This window comes from Pteronotus mesoamericanus, unplaced genomic scaffold, assembly GCF_021234165.1.
Source record: "Pteronotus mesoamericanus isolate MK-2021 breed Mesoamerican mustached bat unplaced genomic scaffold, CSHL_Meso_final contig_68, whole genome shotgun sequence".
Lineage (NCBI taxonomy): Eukaryota > Metazoa > Chordata > Mammalia > Chiroptera > Mormoopidae > Pteronotus > Pteronotus mesoamericanus.
Window position 1 is genome coordinate 3,565,943 of NW_026555234.1, and position 21,067 is coordinate 3,587,009.

Genomic DNA, 21,067 nt, shown 5'->3' on the forward strand with positions numbered 1-21,067 from the left:
GCTTTGGGTTTATTCTGCTCTTCACTTTGGTCATTTAAAAGTATTTCAGACAAAGAACGGGGGGTGTGTGTGTGTGTGTGTGTGTGTGTGTGTGTGTATGATGTGATTTGTAAGTAACAAAGTATGTAGCAGCTGCCCAGCTTGATACATAATTCTGGGAAATTGTGGGGTACGAAGCGCTGGGATCTACCTCCCCACCAGGACAATAGTCACACAGGCAGAATCTGCCTGATGTGGCCACTCTGAAATTCCGGTGTCTGTTGAAGGCTTGCAACGTCCAGGAGAAGGCTTGGAGGGTAGCTTGCAGTTAATTTGGGTCCATTTCCGCTCTGGGAAGCGTAATAGCAGCCCATCCGTTCCCCGCCCCTCAGCCCGGGGCGGTTAGCGGTGTACAGGTTCCCCGAACAGCTCGCAGACACATCGCAGAGGCCCTGGTGTGCGAAAGTGATCCTGTCCCCCAGAGGGCGAAGACGCGCGCTTCTGATCACAAAGCTGCTTACAAAGGCGCAGGGCGGCCGTTGTTGCTGCACAGCTCTCTCCACCTGCAAGCCCCGCCCCTCTGGCTGACGTGACATCCAGGCCCAGCACTCTTTTTTCTTTCTCCCTCCTTCATTTTTCTCTCTTCTTCTTTCAGGATCCACATATTAAAGGCTAAAACCACATAAATGGGGGAGATTAGAAAGTCACCATGCATGCATAGGGAAAGGCACAGGTTCAGGACAAAATCCTGAGAAGACCTGAAGTTTATACTTCAGGCTGATCCTTGATCCTTGGCAGAGACAGCCTACAGGGTTCTAGAGAAAAGAAAAGCAAATCCTGAGGAATGGAAATATTCTGACTCTAGAGTTACCGTGTTTTAGATTCAAATGTCCCCTTTTCAACAACAACAAAATCATGAATCATCAACAAACAGGAATGTGTGACCCACTCAAAGGGAAAAACAAACCAAGAGAAACTGTCTCTGTAAAAAGATCTGATGGCAGATCTATTAGACAAAGACTTTAAAATAAGTCTTAAAGATGCTCAAAAACCTAAAAGAAGATGTGGAGAAAGTCGAGAAAATAATATGTGAAAACGTGAAAATGTCAATAGAGAAAACCTAAAAAGAAATAAAACAGAAATTCTGGAGCTGAAAAGTACAATAACTGAAATAAAATATTCACCAGGGATTTAAATGCAGAATTGAGCAAGCTGAAGAAACAATCAGCAAACCTGAAGGTGAAACAGTGGAAATTATCAAGTTCGAGAAACAGAAAGAAAAAAGATGGAAGAAAGGCAATCAGAGCTTAAGGGACGTGCGGGACACCATCTAGTGAACCAACACACACATCGTGGGCATCCCAGAAGAGAGAGAAAGAGGTAGACTAAATATTTGAAGATACAGTGGCTGAAAACTTCCCAAATTCTATGAAACACAGGAATATAAAAATCAAAGAAGCTCAACAAACTTCCATAGGATGAACCAAAAAGACCCGCACTGAGACATATTATTATCCTACTGTTGAAAGCCAGAGACAAAGAGAGATCTTGAAAACAGCAAGAGAAAAGCAACTTTTCACATACTAGGGAGCCTCAGTGAGATTATTAGCAGTTGTCCCATCAGAAACTTCGAAGGCTAGAAGTCAGGGCACTAATATATTTAAAATGCTCAAAGAAAGAAAAAAAAAACTGTCAACCAAGAATCCTCTGTCCAGCAAAGCAATTCTTCAAAAGCGAGGGAGGAGAAAAGAAGACATTCCCAGATAAACAACAGCTGAGGGATTTTGTTACCACTAGAGGACCTGCGCAGACAATGCTCGAGGGAGTCATGCAGGATGCAAGGAAAGGACACTGGACAGTAACTTAAAACCCTATGAAGAAATAAAGAATAAAGGAAAATACATGGGCAATTATAAAAGCTAGTACTGTAACAACAGCTTGTAACTCCAGTTTTTGTTTTCCACATGACTTAAGAGAGTAGGACAGTGTAAAAGAAACCTTTACTAGTATAAAAGTTAATAGTATTATAGATTTTTGTAACTCTGCATTGTTTTCTACATAATTTAAGAGACTCATGAGTTTTTTTAAAAATATTGGTTTATATTTTAGACCCAATGTATGAAGATGTGATTGTGGGACACAGACAACTGAAAGGGGTGAGGATGGAAACAGAAAGCGGCAGAGCCCACGGATGTTACTGAAGTTCAACTGGCAACATCCCAGTTAGAGTGTTGTGATTCTAGGACGTTAAATGTAACCCCCATAGTACCACGAAGAAAATACACAAAAGGAAATGAGAAAAGTTAAATATTTCACTACAAAAAAAAATGAACTAAACACAAAGGAAGACAGTGATGAAGGAAAGAAGGGACAAAAAGCTATAATGTATACAGAAAAAAACCAGCAAAATGACAGAATGAAGTCCTTTTACCAGTCAGCCCTAGAAAGAAGGAAATCTGGCCCCATGCCACAACGTGGGTAAACCCTGAGGGAGATAAGCCGGCCATGAAAAGACAAATACTGCACGATTCCGTCTAGAGCCGTGGAAATCAGAGAGGGAAAGAAGAATGGTGGCCGCCAGGGGCCGGAGAGCGAGGGGAACGGGGAGCCCGTGTTTAACGGGGGCACAGGTTCAGGTTTGCGAGACGGAGAGCCTCTGGCAGTGGACGGCGGTGACGTCTGCACCATGATGCGAGTGTGTTCAATACCGCTGGTCCGTGCACTTACGAATGGTTACGGCGGGAAACTTCAAGGGAGTATTTTGTCGCAACCCCGCCCCCGCCCCCACCGCCACACACAGAATCTGACCAGCAACACCCAAGTCTCTGGGGGCCTCTCCGCAGTTACGTCCTCCCCCGACCCCCACATGAAGCGACTATTCTGAATGTGTATTTGTCCTTGTCTCCTTTTCTCATATATTTAATGCAATTGTGCCTCTATCTAAAATGCATTGCTTGGTTTATCACTATGTAAAATATGATGATAATTTTATATTTTTTATAAGCAGTGCCCGCCCCTTGGAACAACAGAGGTAGTTCTATTTGAGCCCCAGTACTTGTGAAGTGTATGCTTGGAGGTTCAAAGTTACATGTGAAATATGTTTTTCTTCCCAGAGCCCATGAGACTTCCTTGTCTCTGCTGATGGGAGGGACGGTGGCTGTGTAGTAGTAGAGCGTCACAGCAAGCACTAAGAGTGGCCCGTGGGTCCCCCACTCATTACTTCATCAAACAGATGACTCACGCATGCCCGCCAGTGTGCAGGGTGATATATCAGCACAGCCGGGTGGACAGGTGACAGGGGTCCGTCTGCGTGTTGCACATGGAGACGCCAAGGCTGGGAGTAAGCGAAGCCAGAATCAACGGCCACTTCTCCACGCCCGGGTGAGCCGAGCCGCTGGGACGCCCCTGCAAGGGCTCCTGTCTGGTTGCAATGTGCTGATGGCCCCGCGATTCCACCGCTGGGTGTTTGCCCAGAGAAAATGAAAAACGCTATGTTGAAAAGACGTCTGCGCCCCCACGTTCAGTGCGGCATTATCTACAGTAGTCAAGAGAGGAGAGCAACTCGGGTGCCCCTCCACAGACGAATGGGTAAAGAAGATGTGAGAGAGAGGGGTGTGCGTGTGTGTATGCACACAATGGAATATTACACAGCAACAGAAAAGAATGAAATACTACCACTTGTGATGACATGGATGGACCTAGACGGTGGTACACGAAGTGAAAGTCACTGCTATGCGGACTCTTAGGAAGCAAAACAAACAAAACAAAACAAAACAGACTCATGGAAATAGAGACCCAAGGGATGGTTACCCGAGAGGAGAGGGTGGGGGTGGGTGAAAAAGTAAAGGGGAATATAGTCATTCTATTGTGATGCCTTTGCATGGTGACAGATGATCACTAGAATTTTATACGTTGTAAGGTATAAAAATGTCGAATTACTATATTGCACACCTATAACTAATATAACGAATACAATGTTACATGCCAACTGTACTTAAGTTAAAAAAGAATGAATGGACTGAGCAAACCTAGAACATGCACTGATTGTCTTTGTTCTCTGCATCTACAACGCAGTCGTCCTACAATGCAAAACTGAACATGCTTGTTATACTCTTTGAAACAAACAAATCTGTTGGCTTTCAAATGGCCCGTGTTTATTACAAGGGTTTGGGAATTGGAGGGAACCAATTTCACAGGATAGAAGTTCATCAGGAGCAACGCACGCCAGTGCCGAAGCCGGGCCCTCCCAGCCAGTGGGAACGGGTCCACATGAATAGAGTGTCCTCTGATATGAGTCAGTTAACAAGGGCATTGGAAACCTCTCCCCACCGGCTTCTGTTCTCACTGGGAAGCAAGTTCTTGCCGCAGAAAAACACCAGAGCTGGGCGTCCGGACAGAGCGGAGTGGAGACTGTGTCCTGCCACCTGCCAGCTGTGCCTCCCCGGGCAGTGCTTTGCGCCCTGGGGCTGTGTCTGCCTTCTTTGTAATATGATTATTGTAAAAACAACCAAAAAAATCACAGGGTTGATATGAGGTGCCCGTAAGAAGACACATGTGGAGGCCATTTGAAACTATAGATGCAATTACTATTCTATTAAAATAGTAAATGAAGGAAAAAGATGGTAAATCCTTTGGTTTCCTTCTCAGCAAGAAGTGGCTGCCTGGCCTGTAACAAGCCTCGCGGAGCCCCTTCGAGACTTGACCTCAGGGACTCTGGAAACATCAGCTGCTCTGCACTGGAGCGGGAGCCCCAGGAAGGCGCGGCGACGGAGCCTGTGCCCGGCGAGGACAATGCCTTAGGAGAGGGTCCCTCGCCTCACCCCCAAAGTAGGATGTGCATTTTAAGAAGTTTGTATAATTTTTTAAAAGGCATGAAAACTTAGTAAAATGATAAAAATGCCTTTTTAAATGTGGGCTCACTGTGTTCTCACTTTGTTCTTGGATAAACACGGACGCTCTGGGGCCTCCGCAAAGACGACAGACGTGACGTGTCGGGGCGCCGGGAAGACTTGGGGCGGCTGATGCTCGGCTGCAAAGCCGGTGCTGTTTAAAATCCTTCACGAGGCTCCTCTGACTTCTAGGATGGGGGTCCTGGCCGTTCTTCCAGCCCACGCTCTGCTTCCCCACGCCAGGGCCCAAGGCTCCAGCCATACTCGACGGGAACCACTCGCCTGGCGGCTCTGCGCCCGGGGGACCCGCTCAGCGCCCTTTCAGCGCAGCCCTCAGGCCCCTCCTTCTGCCACCCGCTCCTCCGGGCTTTCCGAACACCCGCGACACAGCAGCGGCTGCGAACCCTGCTGACACAATGAGGGCATCGCCACGACAACATCAGAGCTCGGATTCGAAGGGAGAACAGACATTAGCAGGCGAAGGACCCCTGGGGCTTCGGAGGGGCGGGGACAGGGTCGGCAGTCTGGGCAGAGAGTGTGCCTGCCCTGGGTCACCGGCTGGGTCAGAGAGGCCTGAACACGGTCTGAGGTGAGAAGATACTGGCCTCGAAACCGACGAGTGGCAGTTTTACAGGAAAACAGCAGGTCCTTGAAATCATGACCTGGGAAACAATTATCTGCCATAATAGATGAACTGACAAACTGGAACAGCAGATCAATTCACACTCTATCTCTTTGTGATAATGGAAGAACACAAAGGACAGATAAGAAGTGACTAAGTTGAACTTACGCCGCCGTTACTATTACACAATTGGTTTATTTGTTGTATCTGAACATTGTCTGCCCAGCCCTGGCATTAGAAGGTCAGCTCGACAACATAGGAGCCTCGTCAAAATCAACTGACCAAATATCTGGGGGTCTACTTTTAGCTGGGCTCTTTATTCTGTCCCATTGATCCATTTGTCTATCTTGATGCCAATATAACGCTGTCCTGGTTATTGCATGTTTATAAAAAGTCTAGAAATCAAGTGGTATTAGTTTTATAACTATAGTCTTAATTTTTAAAGTTGTTTTTACTATTCTAAGAGCTCTGCATTTCTGTATAGTTTTAGAATCAGCTAATCATTTCCTACAAAAGAGCTTGATGAAATTTTGATTGACAGTGTGTTGAATCTATGGATCAGTTTGAGGAAAATTGGACACCAAGCAATAATGAACCCTAAGATCTATGAACAGGTATTTCTCTCCACTTATTTACATTTTCTCTCCTTCCTCTCAGTGATGTTGTGTGGTATTCAGTGTCTAGGTCTTTTCCATGTTTACTCAGACACATATCTGAGTATTTTATATTTTTGATATTACTATATAGGTTGGCCAAAAAGTCCATTTGGTTTCTTTCTGTAAAATAAAAAGCACATTTTTCATTTTCAGCAATAACTTTATTGATTTGGATGTTTTGGGTATGTTGGCTGTCTCCCACTATTGGCTTCTAGTGGGCAGAGGCCAGGGGTGCTGCTAAACATCTTCCACTGCATAGGACAGCCCCGCAGAAAAGAATTATTTGGCCAAAACGTCAATAGGAACAAGAAACTTCACAGCCCACTTTGGACACTTTTAATCAGTCACAGCACCTTCTCCATACACTGCACAAATTATTTTTTATGTGTTTCAGTTGCGTTTTTACCTTTCTTGAAATAATAAAGCATAATATACTGAAAATGTATATTTTCTTCCATCTTCAATATTAAAATGGCTGCACAAAAATTCACCAATTTTGATAAGTTTTTTTTAAATGCATGCTGATATGACAGCTGTCACAATACAATCTAACCAAATTGCTTCAAAGGAAGTTAAAGACAATTGAGCACTACCAGAGCCATGGTATGGAAAAAAAAATTAATGAACTTTTTGGACAACCTGATAAATGGTATTTTTAAAAATTCAGTTTCTATTTATTGCTACCATATAGCAATACACTTGATCTTTATATAGTGATCGCCCCTGAAACCCTGCTAAACTCAATTATTAGTTCTAATATATTTTGGTGGATTCTATCAGATTTGCTAAGTAAACAACATACTGTTATTTACAAATAAAGAGAGTTTTATGTATCCATCCCAATCAGATTGTTTTTTTATTTTCTTTTTCTTGCCTTATTTAACTGGCTAAAACCTCTAGTATAACTTTTAATGGAAGTAGTGAGCGTGGATATTATTGTCTTGTTCCAGATTGGGGAAGGGCGTGCCAGGCCGGGCCAAAGGCCCTGGGTGGGGATGGCGCTCAGCCCCTTGCCGGGTCGAAGGAGGGCCCGACTGGCCAGCGTGGAGTGAGCAAGAAAGGGGCCGGGCAGCGGCCAGATCAGCCGGAGTCGTACACGTCCGGAAGAGAGCTGTGAAGCCGAGTGGCAAAGCTGCGCTCAGACACACAAAGAAATATCAAAGGGAGACTTTCCTCACGGCCTGTCCATCTGTCCAGACTGATGAACAAAAAACAGCAGGGAAATCGGCTCACCCCCCCTCCCGAGGCTGCCGGCACCCAGGACAGAATGGCTCCCCAACCACTGCCCCTAAAGGGAAGCCGCCACCTTGCCTTCCAGAGATGACAGAGCTTAGGAAGGGACACCGTCATCCATGTCTCCTGTGCATGAGAAAAAGCGGCGCAAACCAGGTGCCTTTAGTGGGCTGCGTTCACAATGAAAAGCAGAAGTGCTTTTGGGTTTCCTTCCCCCACACTCCCGTGTCCTTTGTTCTCCCCGACGCTCTGGCCGGGAGATGGGATGAGGCAGCGGGAGAACCGCATCACCAGAATACGTGCCTGAACTCGACTTCAGTCCCAGCTGCGTGACTTGCTCACGGCGTGACCTTGGACTGGTCATTTCATCTGCCCGAGACTCTGTTTTCTTTCCTGAGGAGGAAGAATCTTCTACTCTTTCCATCTGCCCCCAGAGCAGCTGCGACGAACCACGTTAGCGAAACAGAGTCCTTCGCTCCCTGCCCGGACGCGGGGCTGAGACCTGCAATCCTCCGGGGAACAGGACTGGGCGCGAAGCCGAGGAACGGAGGGACGATGGGGTGAGGCCAGGGCAGGTATCAAGGGCGCAGTCTGTACCACACATTTTTCTTCTGTTCAATTTTCTAAAATATGAAGACTGAGCTGAATGGATTTAAGAGCATGTCGCTGCCACGGTACCTGCTGACTCAGCCACAGCAGATGCTGGACCTCTCTTTCCTGCTCACCACCGCTGCTCCCTGGGAAGGCGCAGGGCTTCCTCAGCCCCAGCTCCTATGAGGCGATCAGGAATATGGTGCACGCTTCCTCAGACAACACGGACTTCAGTGTCAGGTCCTCCATCCACACATTCCACACCCCCTGGTTTCATGGTTGATGACTCTCTCTACTGGGTCCCATCTTGGTCCCATGGCCCTAAGGAGTTTGGATGTGCAGGCTCGGGAGCCCTGTGCGTGGCCTTTGTTTCACCTGCCTGGCAGTGGGGAAAAGAGATTCAAAAGTACAGGAGCAAGGCTCATGCAAAAGATGCTAGAGGTTGATGCAAAAGGAATTGTAAGTGGAGTAACTTCAGCGTTAACCAAGCACGATCACACATTTCCTCCTATTTCGCTTTGCAGTCAGACTGACTGCTATTCCCGTGTACAGATAAGACACAGACCCTCGAGACGTCAGGGAGCACGGCTGCCAATTACAAAGATGGGGGCAGCGGCTCGCGCCACGGCTGCCGTGCCAAACTCGGGGCCCCTTTGAGTAAACCCTGCTAAGGCAGAGCTGAGGCTGGTGCCAGACCCTGGGTTAACATGAGCCCAGGCTATTTTGATTTGGACCTCAGCAAATTTTCACTTTCACTGTGTGCTCCTTGGCAGTGGCAGTTGTTCATCGAATTCCTTCATCTTTTCCCAGTTTGCACCAGCTCTCAGCTGAGTCCCATCTGTGAATTTAATTAACGAGCTGCGTCAGGATCTTCCAGATCATTAATTAAGGTGTCTGAAGCCAGACCTCGCCCTTTTACCCTAGCCATCCCCTGGAGATTTCTGTGCAGTTCTGAAAATAACTGTTATTTTAACCCCACATTATAGGCTCGGTTGGCAGAGGGAGTTTTATAACTGTACTATCTCAAAAAGTTAATTTCGCCAGGGACAGATTGGAAGCCAGCTGTGACTATGTTTTTGTCAAAATCCAAGCACAATAAATTGCCTCCGAATGCTGTTGATGCTTTCACTATTACTAATGCTCAGTAATTAGAAAAATTATTAACAAAAATCATTGGAGCGTCTTTGGTTTAAATCCCAAGCCTACTGAATGCAGATGTACAATATCACCAGGAGACTACACGGCTATCAGCGGACCGACAGTACCCACCCACCCATCCCTTTCACGCAGCGATCCAAGACCTAGAAAGTACCTTGAAGAACAAAATCAAAATAAGGGAAAACGTTTATGTACGTGGATGGTCATCATTCCATATATGACCAAACGTCAGACCCAATTCTATTATCTAAGGGAAGGAGTATGGATAGGTATTGATACATGTGATACACCCACGTTATGGAATAGTCTACTGCTATTGAAACTACCACTATGTAAAGGGAAGACACCTGGGGTATACCACCAAGTGGAAAGTGAAGAGGACAAAAATGCAAAGTCGACAATAATCACAGTATATAAAAATAGGTCGGTAGGGTCCAAGGCCGAAATAACCTGGGGGGAAAGCCGGAGAGTCAGCATGGGATTACAAGAATGTGGAAAGGTTTGTTTTCACGTTAAATTTTAAGTTAACATGTATGCAATGAAAAAAAAAAACAAAGACCGCCCTCATTGGGAACACTTCAGAAGCATCTCGACGTTCACGGTGAGACCCAGGACGTCTGCATCGGCACGGGGCCCATGTGCCAGCACCCGCCGGCGCACCCCACCCGCCCCTTGGCCAGCTCTGAGCGCCTTCCGCCGGCCCGCACGGCGTGGGCCTCGCAACACCAGTCTGGGCCTGCAGCACAGTGCGCGTGCAGCGGGGTAGAACCACCAAAGAAGGGCCACTTCCCCAGGTGACACCCTCGCTCCCGAGTCATATGGACACCCAAGCGCCCTCCCTCCTCAGGCAGCATGACTCCGAGAGGGGTGTCGGGCACCATTTTCCAGATTCTTACAAAAAAACAAAGAAAGTCATTGGAGAAAGCGAAGTTCTCCTAACATTTAGGACTGGAACTGGTTATCCATATGGGATAAGAATCACTACCTCACATCATGTACAAAAGAAAATTTGAGATAGACCATCGATCTGCAAGTTGTGTATAGCAGGAGTTCATTCCTCCTTGTTACTGGGCAGTGTTTTGATGAAAATACCCCATTTGAAAGATGCTCTTCATGATCTAGGCTGAGTAAAAATTCTTAAGACGGGGACAGGAAGCAATGAACATAAAGAAGAGAGATGGCTCAATTACAGTTCATCTAAATCAAAATCTTACTCATTAAAGATACCATAAAGAAAATGAAAAGAAAGCTGAAGACTGGAATAAAATATTCACAAAATGCATAACTGACAAAAAGCTTTCATCGAACATTATAAAGGACTTCTACAACTCTATAATTAAAAAACAACAACAACAAACAACCCAGTTTAAAAAAAATTAGGCAAAAGGCTTACAAGGCAATTCACAAAGGGTGTGAAGCCACTGGAATGGCCATCATTTTCCATTACGAGCATTGATTTCCTTCAAACTTTGGAGAACCCTTCACCAGCTTCGCATAAAGCCAAACAGGCGCCTGCCTCCTGACCCAGCAATCCAGCTCCTCAGTGTTCAGCCCCGAGGAATGGAAGCGGATGCTCATGGACACACTTGCACAAGAGTGTCCACAGCAGCCTGATTCACCACAGTCCCAAACTGCCCGTGTCTCTCACGTGTGGCATTTTTATCGGAACGCCGCACAGTAACGAGACGGAATCAACTGCTGCCATACGCGATGACACGCTTGGATCCCAACACATTATGCTGCTTGAAAGAAGCCAGGAACAAACTTCCCCTCCGGATGAAATTCTGGGAGAGGATAAACCAACCTAGGGTGCCAGAGATAAGGAGAGTGGATACTTGGGGGCAACGAGGGTGTTCCATCCCTTGGTAAGAGTGTGGGTTACATGGGTATCTTTGTCAAAACGACCAGACTAATTCGTGCATCGAAGTCGAGTGGTACACTTAAGAGGCGTGCCTATCATCCTACATGAAATCGGCTCCCGGGGGAAGAAGAGGACACAGCCGTCCACGCCACAGCCCGCTCTCCCGGCGCGCCCTCCACTCTCATCGTGCGGCGATTTGTCAGGCCTGGCGATGTCGCACCGATGGGCGGAGGTGAGTTCTGCAGCGCCCGTGTTTTGGGGATAATAAGTAGAACAGCTTCTGCGTTTCTCCTAAGAACAACTTCAACAAGGCTCCAACAGGACGTAGACATACCACAGATTTCTTCAGGGAAAAGGCGATGAGAACGCACCCGCTGGGACCCCCGCAGTGGCCTCAGGAGGCCGGGACCACCGCCCCGCCTGAACCCAAACCTCGTTTGAGACACTCGCTGATGAGACACACGAAGTGCACGAGCCGTCGTGAGCCACGCGGCCCCTGTTCCTGCGAGAGGCCCCCGTTTCTTCAGCGCTTCAGTGAGCGCTAGTTCACGCCAATGAGCATTTTGTGAGCCACGCCGTGCCCCCCTTCCTCGGTGCTGGCGCTGCCCTTTCGGGGCTCCCAGTCTGGTGGAAAGAAAGGGCTCCATATCAATTCAATTAAGCACTAAGGAGACCCCCCCACCCACTTTGGGCAGGTGGGGGGAGGTCAGGGACGTCTTTGTGGAGGAGCGGAGATCTGAGTTAAGTCTTCATGAGGGTGTAACTCAAAGCCTTTACTCCGGTTATTAAATAGAGGTTCATGGTAAAAATAAATAAATAAAAATTGGAAACCACCAAGCGTTGAGTGAACATTAACCCGGATTCTTTCAGAGACGATAAGCTTTGTAACCATTATGATGTTGTCTTTCCTGCCAGACCTCCCCCCACCCCACGTAACATGCTCTCTAGGAGATCATGTTGTTTTATAGGCTTTTAAAAAAAATACTCAGCCCCATATTGCTGCGCTCTCTTCCCACCTGTAGGAGTCCACATGGCCGCTTCCAAGGGCTGCGCAGAGTTCCACACTGGAAGCTGTGTGCTGCGCTGAACCAGCCCTCTCTCGGGTCATTCAAAATTTTTTTTCAAGTTCGCTACAATCGTTCACACTTGATCTAGGGGAAGAAGGAGCTTCGCTGCAGCTGTGAGAGGGGAAAGGAAGAGGCCCAGAGACGGGGAGGCAGGGAGAAGGCGTCCGGCGCTGGGGACACCAGGATGTGTGTGGGTGCGCGGGGCAAATGTGGTCAAAACACACGCCTGATCGGAAAGTCATGGCGAGCGAACTGAAGCCTGGATTCGTGGGGGCGACCCTGCAGATCTGTGTTTCAAAGGGCCCCCCCTCCCTCCTGAGCATCGGGTTCCCTTATGCGTGGAATCCTGGGTATCTGCTCCCATCGGTCAGGAAACGCCTCCACTGAAGACCGCGGGGGCCGGCGGCGGCTGGGAACTCCTCTCACTGAGTCCCGTCCCCTGTGGCACTCGGACAGCTGTCCTGTGGGGCTTGGCTCCGCTGCCCCCTCTTCCCTCAGGTCTCAGCTTCCCGATGAAGTGCTGGGCAGAGGGACACGTTGCCGGTGTGGCCGTGTCGAGTTCTGGCTGATGCTCTAGTTTAGGAGACAACAGCCTCCAGTCAGGGGTAGAGCGATAGGGCAGGAGTCCGGGGCCAAGGTGACGTGGGGCGAACACTCTTCTGCTCCGAGGGTGAGGACATCCTGAAGGAAAGCTAACCCCAAAGTCCACATCCCCTGCCCAAGCTCTCAGATAAGAAGGCAGCCCTGGCTGGGTGGCTCCATTGGCTGGAGCACCGTCCTGTACACCAAAAGGTTGTGGGTTCGATTCTCAGTCAGGGCACACGCCTGGGTTGCAGGTTTGATCCCCGGTTGAAGCACATGGGAGAGGCAACCTATTGATGTTTCTCTCTCACACTGATGTTCCTCTCTCTCTCAGATCAATAAAACATAGCCTCAGGTGAGAATTAAAATTTAAAAAAAGCTAAAGAAGGCAGGTGCCAGACAGAAACCCAGTGGGATCTCGAAGTCAGGGGGGTGAGAGGGAGATGGGGCCAAAGGCTCACCAAGTCGGACACAGGCCGCAGAGGTGGGGACAGGCACCCAAACGGGGCTCGCCCTCGCGCTGCGGGGCTGCTGCCGGCCCTTGCTGGCGCTGCCTGGGGACGGCGGCCAGGCGCTGGTGTCTCTTGGTGGGGGAGGGGAGTCTCAGGCCCCAGGGACAAAGAGGTTACTGCACCAGGCCACGAGTTGTGGTCCCTCTTGCCGGTGCCTCCCGGCCACCCGAGTGGCCGTCTCCCCCAGGGCTGCCTCTCAGGCCCTGCGGGGAAGGAGGGCGTCTCCACTGACCACTCATTGTTACTGGGGCTTCTGGTGGATGACTGATCCCTCTCGCTACTTTTGCTGGGATCGCCGGGGGTTTCCAGTAAGACTCCACGTAGCCCGGGAGGGGGAGGGGCCCACCTGTCTGCCTCCAGTTCCAGGTTGGAGGTCAGAGACTGAGTCTGGGTCCCCTTGCTCTGCTGGATGGGGGGTGTAAGACATCTGCCTTGGCTTGGTGGCTCTGGTCCTGGCTCTGCAAACCCCGCTGCCTTCTTCCCCCGACTTTTCAGAGCTCTCCCTTGGTTGTGTCTGGTGGTATTTCAGAGATCTGGAGTTGCACTTGGCAGGGGGAGCAGGAAAAGAGGAGTCTGTGCTGTCTTATCCCGACCAAGAGTCTTATTTTCACGCTTTGAAATATCTGGAATAGCCCAAATCTGGAAACACCAGAAGGGTATTTATAGCAGAAGAACTGCGGCGCGTTCACTCACGGGATACACACAGCACTGAGAGCCGACAAGCTACGGCTACAACAGCGATGTGGGCAGACCTCCCTCCCCTGCTCAGTATTAAACGGAGAAGCCGGGGACGGAGGCGCTTGTGCTTTCTGAGTGCACCCCATATGACGACATGCACGGCATGGGGAAGTGACCTCTGCTCTAGATGTCTGCTAATGACGACTTTGCAGAAGGGTCAGCGACTTCAAGGGGCGGAAGAGGAGCTGCCACAGCGCCGGTACCACTCTGTTCACGGTCTGGGTGCTGGTTCCCAACTGTGTTCCATTAGTCCAGCGGTGCATTTCCAGGACCTGCATTTTTGTATGTGAATTACATTTTCCTAAAAATGCTTCAACAAATTATACATTTGCTGGGAACTATCGATTTCAATAGATGAAATACAGCCTCGGTCTGCCAGCCCTGAGCTGGGGAAGAAGCTCTGGCGCAGAGACGGGCCGCTCGGGAGCTGCCCCGGACTCTGCTCCGCTCCCCGGGTCTCAGGTTCATCACGACAAAATTTACTGTCAGTGCCAGCAGACATCCCGGGAGCCGGAGCTGCGCCAGGCCCTGTGCCGGAGCTTCGTGTGCAATGCTTGTCCCCATCGCATCCCTGCAAGGCAGATACAGTCCCTCCTCATTATCGATGGCAGTCACATCCCGTGAAGGTGCTGTGAACACTGGATTTGCGAACGTGAAACCACTGCTCCTAGGGGGGCAGGTGCCTTGGGGCCTCTGACCACAGCGTCTCACTGACCCGTCAATATGTAACCTTGCTTAGGTCCTTCCCTTTAAAGACATCTCACCTAGGGTGCATCGCTGGTTCGTTACCACTGACCTCATGGCCGGCAGGACTGTACCTCGCGTGCGGAGCCCAGGAGCAGAGGTAGCACTCGCTGTCACCACCGACATTTACCGAGCACCTGCGTGTGCCAGGCTCTGGGCTCAGTGCTCGGCGAGGACTGACCCATCATCCGATCTCCATCCGCCTGGGTCCGTCAGCTCTGTGAACACCAGCACTGTCAGCACGCCCAGAGCGGGCAAGTGACGTGGCCATAGTCACCCAGCTCATTTAAGAGGAGGGTCCAGGATGGGACCGCAGCAGCCCACACACCCTTGGCAGGGAGGCCACACGCAGCACCATCATGCCGGCCCCAGCCTCTCTTGCATGCACAGCACGCTGCGTGGAACGCGCCTGTGCACTTCCTGCTTTCCTCCACCGGACAGCGCTGTCCTGTTCCTCTCAGCGGCCCGGATGCTGACGACACACAGCAGGTGGATAGATAAACAAACGAAGGTGTGAACCAATGCGCCGCCATCTTCCTGGTGGCCATCACAGAGCCCGGCACAGTGGGTGCTATGTAATTGCTCAAAAAAAAAAAAGAGAGATCAACCTTTTCCATGAGCAGCATCATTTTCAGCAAGAGAGAGTGGACACGCGGTTCTCCAGGCGCTGCTGCCCACCAGCCCTGGGCCGGCTACGGAGCCAGCCTCCCCTGGGCTACATGCTGGCTCCAGGGAAGTCCCGGTGATTAGACACACATGTGACCATGGAGAGACTGGACACACACAAGAGGACGCTGTCAGCGGCTGACAGCAGGGGAGGGCGGGGAACCAGCGATTTGTTAGAGGCAGAGAGGCAGTGAGCGGCGCCCCCAACTCAGCGGCCCCACACACCAGTCCTCATCGGCTGCGACTTGTTCCGCTCGGCTGGCTATGCCTCAGTTTGGGAGCTCGCTGGAATACGTCTGCCGCTGATACTGTCAAGACCCTGGGCTGGCGGCCAGCCTCGGAGTGCCGTCTCCTCGGGGAGCACAGACCCGCCCCAGGGCCTGCATTTCAACCAAAAAACTGGCAGCAGTAGCAACGTGGTTGGCACTAATGACAACTTCCATTCCGTGTGTCCGTGGGTTTCAGAAGCCATCGACGTGCCGGTTCCTGAGACAGTGCAGACTTGTAAGCTTGATAAAATCGGGCTTTGTTCCTAGCTTGGTTCTTTCCTGCTGTGTGATTTTAGGCAAGTTGCTGAACCTCTCTGATCTCCATTTCATCCTGTGTGAAAAGGCAAGCTCGGCACAGCTACGCAGAAGGTGGACACCCATCGCTTCCTCTCTCCTGCAGCTGGTCCACGCCCGTCTTCCAACACCCAAGTCTGCATGGCTTTTATTTATTTATTTTTCAAATACATTTAAAAATATGGAACGCTTCACGAATTTGTGTGTCATCCTTGCGCAGGGGCCATGCTGATCTTCTCTGTATCGCTCCAATTTTCGTGTATGCGATGCCAAAGCGAGCACTGCGTGTCTTTTCCATGGTCACGGACGGTCGGTGGCTCTCTGTAGCCCGCAGGCCATGTTCCAAACCTCGTAAAAGGACCCACAAAGACTTCCTGTGCAGCTGCAGCAACAGAGGCTGTGATTCACCATCCAACCCCTTAGAGGACCGTGGACTCGTCCCCCAGCTGCCGGGAGAGCCGACGGCAGATGGCTCTCAGCCATCAGTCGCCTTTAGAACGGCCTCAGCTAAAGAAAGCCACCTTAGCCAAGGGTGCTGCTCTTCCTGGGGCTGCCCCCAGCCACCCACGGGCCCAGGTGGGGCACAAAGACCTGGCCCTGCCACCCCAACCCGGGATAACTCTGAAGAGCGGGCCAGCTTCAGTACAGCCCGCGGGGTCGCGGAAACCCCACTGTCAGCGCGCCGAGGCCAGCCGCTCCTCCACCGACCCTGCCCCTCCCTCTGTTCCCTTTCCCAGAGGTGACACCAGTCCACCCCCTCCTAAACCGCCCCCCAGCAATCCCATGTTTGCTGATTTTCACTTCAGAGTCCGCATCCCAAGAAATCAACTAGCAACTCAGGCTACGTCTCTGGGTCAGGGTCCCCCCTCCCTGTTTCACGCCTTTCCTTCTCACAATGCCGGTCACCTTCCCATTTTCCTGCTGCCACCCACGCCTCCCCCTGTCCAGATGGCCCCGCAAAACTCGGCAGCCTAGAGAGCTTCTGCTTTTCCCATAGGATCAGAGAGAATGCCCCTGCCTCCAAGAAGCCCCTCTTGATTGCCCAGGTGCTCACATTCTGGGTCCTCCAGGCCCAGAGACAGTGCTGGTCACATGGCATCATCATCACCTGTGACCGGCTGTGACTCCTTCAGGCCACGTCTCCAACCTCTCGGCGCCCAGCCAGGGTCTGGCATGAGACAGGAGCTTCGCTGACTTCTGTATAATGTACAGAAGTCCCACAGTGCCTGGTGCTGGGCATCTATGGCATTTGTTAAGGGCATCGCTCCTCAGCGCTGCTGGGGAAACTGAGAGGCATCCGGAAGCTCCCTGCCTCTTTCTCCTGGTGGAGACTTGCGGACAATCGCGTGTTCTCTGCTCGGTTCCTCACTGCCCTGCGTGGAATAGTCTGGGTGCCCTCCCTCCCCCGCGAGAGCCCCCTCCTGCATGAAGGGGCTCTGCCTCCCACACTCTTTCCAGCCTCTGCTGTGCTGCCCGTCATGTGAAAGGTGCTGGAAAAGAAGGAGGAAGGAGAGCGACTTTGGAAATTACAGAGGAAACGACAGGCACTGGGCGCTCCCGGCGCTCCCGGCAGTGCCCAAAGAGCTTCAGCATGGCCGACTCGCTACATTCCCACGCAGCTATGAGACATGCACATTATGAATGGGAAGGAGAGGCCCAGAGGCCTTGGGTAGAGTGGCAGAGATGCGCAATTAGTAGGAGATGGAGCCAGGGTCAGGGGACCGCGGGGCCTCTGAGCCCTGAGGCAACCCTCACCCCGCGGGCTCTGGATGTCCGCTCAGTGAGCGTGCATTTTCTGAGCACCTACTGTGTGCTGAGCATGGTTCTAGGGGTCAAGACCAAACCCACCATTGTTTACGGGTGATATGACTGCTTAACAGAAAAATCCAAGATAATGTAATATAAATTATTAGAATGTTTCTGCGTATCAGATCAACAGAGAAAAATAAATTGCATTCTAATCACCAGCAACAAACAGAATATATAGTTTTACAAAGATACCAAAAAAAGTAAGTTACCTAGGAATAAGTTCTACAATTGTTTATGGAGAAAATGACGATACTTTGAGGAAAGATATTGTACTATACAATACCTAAATAAATGGACAGAAATGCCATGTTCACAAATTCAATAACATAAAAATGTCAGCTCTCCTCAAATTCATCTATAAATTCAATGTGTTTCCTGTCAAAACCCAATAGTTTTAATGAAACTTGACAAATTGATCGTAAAGCCTGGTGGAAAAACAGCGTGACGATGTCTAAGACAGATTTTGAAGACAAACAGGATGGAACGGACTCACCGACTAGAACCTAAAACTTATTACAGAGCTATAATTAGAGTGAGAATTGGTAAAGGGACAGCAAATAGACCAGAGAAGCAGACTGGAGAGCTTAGAAACAGACCCAAACACATCCGGAAACGTGACAAATGACAGACGGCAATTGGCATTTGTAGATCAGCAAAGAAAGATGAAGAAAAAGAAGAAAGAGACAAAAAACCAACTAAGGAGAAGACTGAGAAATTTGACTATAATAAAACTAAAACTTCTATGCATCAGAAGCACCATAAAAGAGGAAAAAGATAAGCCACAGACTTGAAAAATGTATTTCCGATGTACCTGGCTGATAAAAGATGAATATCCAGGTTGTAAAAGGACTCCACATGTTAAGAGAGAGAAAAAAGAAAGCCATAGTCCAGAAAATGTTTTAAAGTGCAAAATGGGGAAGTCACAAAAGAGCAAACCTAAACCTCAACGGCAACTAAACATACATGCAAGGAGGTCCTCTCCTGAAAGGGGATACAGCACGTGACAAGAGCCTTCTCTCAACACAAAGATCCAGAATAATCCAGAAACACTGCATCTGGCTTGCAGGTTTCCTAACAGAAAGAGCTGAGTTGTAAAAAAACGCACGTGAACTAAACGCGAGCAGGCGAGGAGCCGTTGGTGGGCGAGAAGAAGGGCCGCGCTGGGCGCCCCCGGGCCGATTACCAGGGGGAGGAGGACCCCACGCAGGCGGGCGGAGGGAGAAGCCAGCACCCTTGACCTTGGCATGCTAGCATTCCGTGCGAAGGCCCCGCTGGCATGTTGTGCCCTTGGGGAAGAGGTGCTGCTGTTCCCCATCTTCTCCCCGTGACCATACACCACCCTCCAAAGCGGCACTCACGTGCGCTTCCTGCACACACTTCCTTTTCCTTCTTGCTGGAAAGGCCCTTCCCTCCCCGGGGGAGGCCTGGGGGAAAACCCCTCCAAGGTCTTCTTTCTGACAGTGAACCCAGAGGGACCTGGAGGCCTTGCTGAAGTCTGCGTCTTCCTCACCCACCTCCCGCCCGAGAAAACCTCACGGTAATGGGTGAAGTGGAAGCAGGGCATTAATGGCTAACACCTGCAAACGTTTCCCTTGTCCGCACAGTGCTTTCCCATTCAATTCCTTGCGAGACGCTCCTGCCTGCTCCCCCAGGCAGCCTGGAGCAGCCACGTGGCCACAGGGAGGCGCACAGGGCTCTCTGGTGGCTGCGACAGAGGCCCTCTGATTGCCCAGCACACTGCCAATGCCCGGAACAGTCCCTACTCCTTCAGGGCCTGTCAATCGCAGGGTCCCGCCCTGGTAGAGCAGGAGGGAGCTGGCATGAATGACAGCTAGGCTGGCCAATCAGATGATCCCACTCCCCTGGTTGTACAAAGTGGCTCAGGGAAGCGGCTGCCGGAGCCTGGCCAGCGGACACCCGTTCTGGGTGTGTAGAATTTAGGCGCCCTTCGGGCTGGACCTCCCTGATGACGCCTGGAGATCCTGGGCAATCCTTTTCCTTCCTCTTGGTTGTGCCTTTCACATCCCCTCCTGCAAACCAAGTTCACCGCAGAGCTTCCTGTGGGATGGGTGACAAGGTGTGGAGGACAGAGGGCGTGGCAGAGCGGCTTTGCACAGTGTTTGACAGCACCTGCCCTCGTTTGATCGGTCCACCCGGTACTGCCCGCCGTGCGGGAGGCAAGGCAGCTGGAGCAGGGAAGAAGTCCCTTAGGAGCGGGCCACCCGTGGCAGCTCAGGAAGTGCCGAGAGAGCGAGGAAGAGCAGGTGGGCGGCGGGACAGGCGAGGAGGGCGCAAAGTCCTAGGAAGAGTGACAGCGGAGTCTCTCACACCTATGAGTCCTCACTCTGGCAGGTGCTGTCACTCACTGGCGCGCGCAGCCCCACGGGAACTCCGGCGGCCCGGAAAATTGCAGCTACGTCAGCGGGCTTACTTGATCACCTCCAGCTTTCTTCTGTGTCTCCTGAAATTTCTACTTAAATAGGTCTGTCGGCGGTTTTCCACCCATCATTGTGACAACCTAATATTCTGTCCCCGTCCACCCCCCACCCTCCCCTCCCGCCGCACCATTCCATTAAACTTTTGCCAATCCGTTCCTTAAGTATTGGGGTTCCGAAGGGATCCGTTCCAGTACTTTCCTCACCTTACTCTCAGGTAACCTCATGGGGAAATTTTCTGTGGATTCATCAGTTCTCCCTAGTGACAGCAGCTAATGTTTCTTGAGTGCTCTGGGCCGCACACTGCGCTCAGCATTTCAGACCGTGAGCGCGGGCAGGACGCTGCTGAAACGCCACCCCCCTTGCCCGAAGGGGGTCTAAGGTCTGCACCAGCAGCTCTCAAAGTGCATTCCTCTGGGGACCTCCAAGCCCCTGACAGAGTGTCTACAGGTCAAAACTATTTTTATGGTATTAAGGCTTTATAGGCCAAAGCTATCCTATTCTCATGAGTATACTGGGGAGCGTCCCAGAGGCTCTATGTGATGGTGTCACTTCAAAACGAACACCCGCTCACGAACAGCGTCCGGCAGAAGTAACGTCCGCTGGAGCGTGGTTGGTAGGGTAATGATATGGGCGTCATAATTTATAGTTTTAAATTGGACATTTCACCTAAAATGTTATATGGTGTGCTTCAGGGTGATAGTGTTATGTTACAGAATCACATGCTTATGATTTTTATAATAAAAGGTTTTATAATAAAAAAGAGGGGTGTTATTTGTGTTGGACCCTATATTCTTGTGTTTTGTGGGGTTTTCTAAGATCGTGGTAGGTTTGAGGTATAAATACGTCCATTTCCAAAGATGATCTCACAGTTTGTTCTTAGAATTTCCCACTAGCCATCTTTGGTTGTACCTACTTGACATCTGCAACCTTGAAATCCTGACATTCCTTGAGTTAGAAAA

The 21,067-nt window shown here is 50.4% G+C and overlaps 1 protein-coding gene and 1 non-coding gene across 2 annotated transcripts in view; both read right to left on the reverse strand.

Moving 5' to 3' along the window:
* STK32B (serine/threonine kinase 32B) overlaps positions 1 to 21,067 on the reverse strand; it is a 121,885-nt gene that overhangs the window by 67,254 nt on the left and 33,564 nt on the right. The window lies entirely within an intron of this gene.
* Positions 16,037 to 16,143, reverse strand: LOC129077740 (U6 spliceosomal RNA). Its single transcript, XR_008529895.1, has one exon. It is a non-coding gene; the product is annotated as a U6 spliceosomal RNA (small nuclear RNA).